We start from the raw sequence: 8162 nt of genomic DNA, 5'->3' as shown, positions 1-8162 counted from the left end.
CGAATACAGACTAACACGGCTGTTCCTCTGAAACCTGTCACCTTACTTGATCACTCTCGTTACAGTGGGTGTGGTAACACCCATTGTTTCATGTTCTCTGTGTATATAAAATCCCCCTACTGTATTTTCCACTGCATGCATCCAATGAACTGAGCTGTAGCTCACAAAAGCTTATGCTTAAATAAATGTGTTAGTCTCTAAGGTGCCACAAGTACTCCTTTTTCTTTTTGCGGATACAGACTAACATGGCTGCTACTCAGAAAGAAAAAGTGAGAGACTTGGAAAGACCAGGAGACCATCAGAAAACATCCATTGTATCGGATGCTAAACATATTAGCAGCATTGACGACCTCAGAGGTGAGACAGGCACCCCCAAAGGCGAGACAACAAATAGGAGATAACGATGGGAAGACTGACAATAACCATCAAATGATAACAGCAGAAAACCCCAAGATTAACACCACTTAAGGACTAATGATTACAGGATGACATTGCAAAATGCATGGACCCAAATGGGAATTTACGACTATAAAGCGGGTGTTTTGCCATGGAACTCTGGGTTGAGTCCTGCAAAGCCTCGGAGCATCGGATCGTGACCGACAGAGCCCAGCTCCTCACTCGTGCTCAATCTAACTGGCCATTAGATTGACTCAAGCTACAACAGACTGGTAACTATAAACAACAACTGGCAGGACTCTGCGTGTGTGTGTGTGTGTGACTGAAAAGCATGCTGTCGTATTTTCAATAAATGCAGCGTATTTGCCTTTTCCCCTGAAAAGATCCCGTGTGTTCTGTATGAGCATAACATCCTTGCTTCCTCCATATCCATATATCGTTTCATACATGCTCTCATTGTTACTTATAGCCTTCCCCTCTTCTAGAATTAAACCTACTTTTTCTGCCAGGAAGTTCTCGAAATTCCTCGCTTTCTCACTCCATATCTTTTAGACAGGTAAATCTTATTTTTGACATTCATTTTTCATTCTTTCCATATGTTCAAACAGTCTTAACTTTCCAATTATTGTCCTGTTTGCAATTTAATTTTAAAATTTTATATGATCTTCTTATCCTAACATTACTTACCCTATTAATCAATGTTCTCCTGCACATATTTCTCAATAAAAGCATTCCCACTGCATTTATTTGGCTTTCATTCTAATATCATAAATTAAGTATATACCCGGGTAATGGAATTTATATTTATTATTTTTATGCCTAATTTACAGATGGCGAAGCGAGACCCAATCGACATATTTATCAAGCAGAGACATCCGGTTGCTGAACACGCAAGTAATTCTGAATCAGATAACAGCAATGTAAATGAAACCGAAGTATTGTCAACAAAAAGAATTCATACTAGCTTTACTCAGAAATATGACTCCTCATACATTCAGTTCGGTTTTGTAGCCGTGAATGATGGTGGAGTGCCAAAACTGTAGTGCGTTATTTGTGGCAATGTGTTGGCTAATGATGCAATGAAGCCGTCAAAGCTCAAGAGGCATTTAAGTACAAAACATAATGAAATTAGTTCAAAGCTGAAAGAGTTCTTCGAAAGAAAGCATGATGATTTAAAAGGCCATCAGAAACAGATCTTTGAAGTGTCACACATAAATACTTGTGCTTTGCGACCTTCTTATAAAGTAGCGCTTTGTGTTGCTAAGGCTAAAAAGCCATACATAATTGGTGAGACATAGTGATAGGCTGTGTTAAAGATGTCTGCATGGAAATGCTGGAGGAGCCGGCGACAAAGAAAGTGGCTCAGGTGCCACTTTCAAATGACACTATAGCTCGACAAATTCACAGTTGGGCTCACGATATGGAAGATCAGCTCATAGGACAGATTAAATTAGCAAAGTACTTTTCTTTGCAGCTTGATGAATCTACAGATGTTGCTAATATGGCAATTTTGATGGTGTATGTGTGCTTTGAACATGAGGGTGATTTGAAGGAAGAGTTTTTGTTTTCTGCTTCATTACTAACAAAAACAACCAGTTCTGAACTGTTCAAGACTGTGAGTGACTATGTTAACAAATGTGGGTTGGATTTCAAGTTTTGTGTAGGCGTATGTTCTTACGGCAATGACACAATGACAGGACAGTATTCTGGAGTGGTTACCCAGATTAAGGCGCTTGCACGCGAATGCAAGTCGACGCACTGCTTCCTTCACCGAGAGAGTCTTGCAACAAAAAAATGTCAACAGAACTAAACAGTGTGCTCAGCGAGGTCATAAAAATTGTGAACTATGTAAAGGCGAATGCTTTAAATTCAAGACTGTTCACTGCATTATGTGATGATATGGGAGCTGATCATAAACAGCTCCTATTGCATGCTGATGTATGTTGGTTATCGAGGGGAAAAGTCCTGTCAAGAGTATTTGAGCTCCGAAATGAGCTTGCCGAGTTTCTTCAGGACAAAAAACCAAATTAGTCACAATTGTTACGAGATGTGGATTGGATAGCCAAGCTGGCTTATTTGGCTGATATCTTTGCCATCTTTAATGATCTCAACACTTCCATGCAGGGAAGGATGGCTTCGTGTCTTACAATGGCAGACAAGATCGACGGACAGAAACGAAAGCTAAAAGCTTGGAAGAGTCGAGTGTCAAGAGATCGTTATGACATGTTTCACAACTTAGCGACAATCATCGCCGATGCAGGTGAAGACCTTGATGTTACATCTCTACGAAATGTCATCAGTGAACAGTTGACGAATTTGGCAGAACATTTTGAGTTTTACTTTCCAGCAGAAGAACAACCACGGAAAGGGACTGGATGGATCCAAAATCCATTTATTCCATTGAAAGATGACTTAACTGTCACTATGGAGGATAAATTGTTGAAGCTGGCTGCTGACGAAAGATTGAAGATGAGTTTCAAAACTACAACATCACTTGCTTCCTTTTGGATTAAAAGTGAAAGCAGAATATCCTGAGCTTACTGAAATTGCTCTGAAAACTCTTCTCCCATTTCCTTCAACATACCTCTGCGAGACTGGCTTCTCAACCATGAGTGTCATTAAGACAAAGTACAGGAATAGTATGGATAGTCATTCTCCATTGCATGTGGCACTTTCCTCAATTGAACCACAACTGGATAAACTGACGAAGAAGCAGGCTCTCCTTTCACATTAGTAAAGGTTAAGGTTTTAACACGCCTATTATTGTGTTAATAATTTTTTTATAACATCTTTGTTAGGAGACTTTGCTGGTTTGATTTTTTAATATTTTTTTATTTGTATTGTAATATTGTATTATTTGTTTACAAAATAAACATAAAATAAAAAAAGTCTGACAACTTTTATTTTATTCATTATATTGTTTCTGATATAAATTAATATTACTACGAATGTTCAAATAATATTTTCTTGGATCTTAAACGAATAATAGTCACTTTATACTATCCGCACAGCCTTTCAGTCAGTCTTCAATGTATTTAAATGGGATCATCTCTGCATGTATGCCACACTCCCATTCCAATTAATACAGTGAAGAATGTTAGTTTTTCTGATCTGATGTGCTACGTGCCTATGCGAAAACAATAATAATACGGCACAAATACGGTACCAGTCCCTGGCACATTGGGAAAAAAAAATTGCCGGTCCGCCACATCAGATAGTTTGAGAAGCACTGGCTTAAATGATTAGTAGTTTGGGAGCCCTTTTAGCTCTGATCCTGTAAGGATGATGCCAGAGATTTTTGGAACAGATTTAGGAGAAACAAAGGCATAGGACACTTTAATGCAGTGGTTCTCATACTATGGGGTGGGCTTCCCAAGGGAGGCACGAGCTGGGTGTTTTTTTTTTTTTTTTTTTTAAAAAGAGCTTTGGCTGTCAGCCCCGGCTGGCTGGGGTTCATGCAGAAGGCAGGCAGGGATAAAGGGGACAGCTGGAGCCGTACCAGCTGGGCTCTCCTTCTTCCTCACCCCAATCCCTCGCTGGGACGCAGCATGGGCTCAGGATCTCCCCCACCCCCACCTACCCAGGGCCGGCTCCAGGCACCAGCTTTCCAAGCAGGTGCTTGGGGTGGCATTCAGAATGGGGCAGCAGTCCATGTCCCGCGGTGGCAATTTGGCGGCAGCTCTGCTGCTTTTCCGGGCGTGGTGGCAATTTGGTGGCAGCTGCGCTACTATTGTGGCGGCGGCAATTTGCCGGCGACTGCTTGGGGCGGCAAAATTGGTAGAGCCGCCCCTGCTCCCACCCACCCAAATCCCACAGTTGGAGGCGGTGGGGTGGCAGCAGTGCAGAAGTAAGGGTGGCAATGGGGTGCTAAGTTTACTGTGAAAAGTGATACTGACTAATATCATTTTTCACATTTGCCTCCCTTACTTCTATGCTGCTGCCAGCACAGCCCTACCTTCAGAGCTGGGTGCCCAGCCAGCAGCCGCTGCTCTCCGCGCTGCCCTCAGAAGTGGGTGGCAGTATATGGACTGGGTGGGGGGAAGGGTTGTAAACAACTACAGACACAAAGAAGGGGGGCCTGATCATATAAGTTTGAGAACCACTGATCTAATGTAATTCCTTTTGCTAGGAAAACTCTTCTTTTGCAGAGAATAGCGATGTGCTGAAGAACTAACATTCATCTCTGTTGTTATAAGAACATCCAAACTGGGTCAGACCAATGGCCCATCTAGTCCAGTATCCTGTCTTCCGACAGAGGCCAGTACCAGGTGCTTCAGGGAGAGTGAATGGAATTATCAAGTGATCCATTCCTGTTGCCCATTCCCAGCTTCTGGCAAACGGAGGCTAGGGAAACTTCAGAGCATGGTTTTGCATCGCTGCCCATCCTGGCTAAAAGCCTCCATGAACTTATCTATTTTTTTGGAACCCTCTTATAGTCTTGACCTTCACAACATCCTCTGGCAAATAGTTCCACAGGTTGACTGTGTGTTATGTGAAGAAATACTTCATTTTATTTGTTTTAAACCTGCTGCCTATTAATTTCATTTGGTGACCCCTAGTTCTTGTGTTATGAGGAGTAAATAACACTTCCTTGTTTACTTTCTCCACATCAGTCATGATTTTATAGACCTCTATTATATCCCTCCTTAGTCATCTCTTTCCAAACTGAAGAGTGCCAGTCTTATTAATCTCTCCTGTTCTATACCCCTAATCATTTTTGTTGCCTTGTCTGTACCTTTTCCAAGATATCTTTTTGAGAAAGGGGGGGCTGGATTTGCATGCAGTATTCAAGACATGAGCGTACCATGAATTTATATAGAGGCAACATAATATTTTCTGCCTTACTATCTATCCCTTTCCTAATGATTCCCAACATTCTTTTAGCCTTTTTGACTGCTGCTTCACATTGAGTGGAAGTTTTCAGAGAATTATCCACAATGACATCAAGATCTCTTTTTTTTTTTTGAGTGATAACAGCTAATTTAGACCCCATTATTTTTATTTTGCGTTACAGTAACAGTTAGAAACCTGGGTCCTCTGGTGTTAGGTGCTGTACATGAAAATAGTACAAGACAGTTTATCAACCAGAGTTTACAGTCTTAAATAGATAAAGCAGACAAAAGAAGTACTATTATACCCATTTTACATATGGGGAACTGAGGCACTAGACAGATTTGCCCAAGACCTCACAAGAAGTCTGTAGCAGAGCTAGGAACTGAACCCAGATCATCATCTTCAAGTGCTTATTCATGTCAATTCCAACCAGGTGTGTGCATGCCGCATGCATGACAGGCGGAAGATTTTCCCCCTAGCAGTATCCGTAGGGATGGCCTGTGCACCCCTAAGAGTCGTGCCTTCATGGTGCCGAATATTGGGCTCTGCTGACCCGATCCCCCCTCAGTTTCTTCTTACTGCCTGTGAAGACTAGCTGGAACTCCCTGTTGCTCTTGTTTCGGCAAGCGTGTGTTAGCAGCCTTTGTGTATATATAATTCGTGTTAGTGTAGTAGTTTTTTCTTTCGGGGCGGATCCCCCCTGCCCGTTGTTTTTCCCCAGCACTGGGTTATGCCTCGGTCTCCGGGTTTTAAACTGTGCTCAGACGGTGGTGGGTTTATACTGAAAAGTGACCCGCACACTTTGTGCTTGAAGTGTCTCGGCGAGGGGCATCTTAGAGACAGGTGCAAAATCTGTAGCGGTTTTCGCCCCAGGCCTCAAAGACAGGGAGCAGCACCTCTGAGTGCTGCTTATGGAGGCAGCACTTCGGCCTCAGTCAGAGCCGAGTGCAGCAGATCTGGCTTCAAGTGCCGCATCCTCGGTGTGCAGCACTCCAGCACCGTCCATGCGCGAGCTGGTGCTGAGGAAGGACTCTGCTAGAGACTCTTGGCACTGCTACGGCTCTGCTCACAGGTCCAAGACATTGGTGAGGTACCAGTCACATGCCCCGCTGCCCCACAAAAGGAAAAAGGCTGACAGAGGGCGCACTCTGACCAGGTCTAAAGACCAGCTGGCCAAGAAGCCCCCATTGGGCACCCATTTGGTGGAGATTCTGTTGACTTTGGGCAGCCACATATGCCCTTTGCATCAGACCCATCCGCCAACATCAATGGTCTCCGCTCTGACGGCACCTTCGATGACCACGGCACCGATCATGCCACTGGCAAGGGGGGCTCTGGTTGCCACGCTGCCCTTGGCATCAATTCCAACACCGATTGCGGCGCTTACAGTGACATCGTCGGAGGCACCGGTCCCAATGCTGGCCATGTCTCTGGCCACGTTGCTGACCGTGGCTCTGGCAATGGCACCAACCAGTCTCTGGCCACAGCACCGACCCCGGTGCAGCTGCTCCTTGCCTCACGAGATACCAGGGGGGCCGAGGGCAGGGAACAGGCCCCAGTACCAACCACCATCTCATCTTCCTCGTCGCCGGATGAGGCGGTGGTGGGTTCCTCAACTGCTCCAGCCTTAGGGGACACTAGGGTCCTTCAGCAGCTGCTGAGACAGGTGGTCCAGAACCTTAATATCAAAACTGAGGAGGTGGTGGAGGAGGCTGATCCAATGGTCGACATCCTCTCCCCTCCAGCCCATCCTGTATTGCACTGCTGCTCATTAAAACTATCAGTGATGCCACGAAGATTCCGTGGCAGACCCCGTCTTCGTCTCCGACCACGAAAAGGTACAAGTGGAGATACTTTGTTCCCTCTCAAGGATACGCGTATTTATATACTCACCCCCCCGCCAGACTCCCTGGTAGTGGATGCAGCTAACCAGCGAGAGTGCCAGGGCTACTGGGGCCCTCTCCCAAGAACCGCGAGGCCAAAAAACTGGATCTCTTTAGGAGGAAAATATACTCTACGGGGTGGGGTTTCAGCTTCATGTTGCTAACCATCAGGTGGTGGTTAGCAGATACAATAAAATACCTGTGGCACAATGGAAAAGTTCACAGAGCTCCTGCCTACAGACTCTCATGCTGAGTTTTCTGCGCTTGTAGAGGAAGGCAAATTGATTTCCTGTGCTTCCCTGCAGGCAGCCTTGGACTCAGTGGATGCGGCTTCTCGCACTATTGCTTCAGGGGTGGCTATGAGAAGGAGTTTCTGGCTGCAGGTCTCGGGCCTACCATACGAGGGGCAGCAGACAATTCAGGATTTCCCCTTTGAGGGGAAACAGTCTCTGTTTTCCAAAAAGACTGATTCCCATCTGCACAGCCTCAAGGACTCTCGGGCCACCCTGAAGTCCTTGGTCCTCCACATGCCTGTGACCCAGAGGAGGCACTTCAGGCCTCCCCCACCCGGAAGGAATTATCAGCCTCAGGGGAGACAGGAAGGGTCGCGTAGGAGGAACAGGAACTCAAGAAAGAGACCTCATCTCTCCTCTGGTCAGGGCTCTGGTCAGTCTAAGCCCTCTTTAGGCCGGGGGCGACACACCAGTGCAGAGACAGGATCCTCCCCACTTACCTTTTTGTCCTGTCTAGCCCCTTTCTACCCTGTGTGGGCCCGTATTACATTGGATTGTTGGGTGCTCCGCACCTTAGAAAGGGGATATTCACTCCAATCCTCGGCCCTCCTGCCCTTCCACCCACCTTCTCCGTCCCTCTTCAGGGACCCTTCTCACAAGCAACTCCTTATCCAAGAGGTGCACTTGCTTCTCTCGCTAGGGGCAGTGGAAGTGGTTTTTCAACAGCACAGGGACAGGGGTTTTTGTTCCCATTATTTCCTAATACTGAAAGCCAAAGGCGGGCTAAGGCCCATTCAAGACCTGCAAGAACTCAATA

At 45.5% G+C, this 8162-nt stretch overlaps 1 pseudogene; it reads left to right on the top strand.

The window, feature by feature from the left end:
* Window positions 1-553: 553 nt before the first annotated feature.
* Window positions 554-3130, top strand: LOC125643331 (SCAN domain-containing protein 3 pseudogene; annotated as a pseudogene).
* The last annotated feature ends 5032 nt before the right edge of the window (window positions 3131-8162 follow it).

The sequence above is a fragment of the Caretta caretta genome, chromosome 10 (assembly GCF_965140235.1).
Source record: "Caretta caretta isolate rCarCar2 chromosome 10, rCarCar1.hap1, whole genome shotgun sequence".
In the NCBI taxonomy this organism is placed as follows: Eukaryota; Metazoa; Chordata; order Testudines; family Cheloniidae; genus Caretta; species Caretta caretta.
The sequence above is the reverse complement of the archived record's forward strand: the minus strand, read 5'-3'. Positions and strand labels throughout refer to the sequence as shown.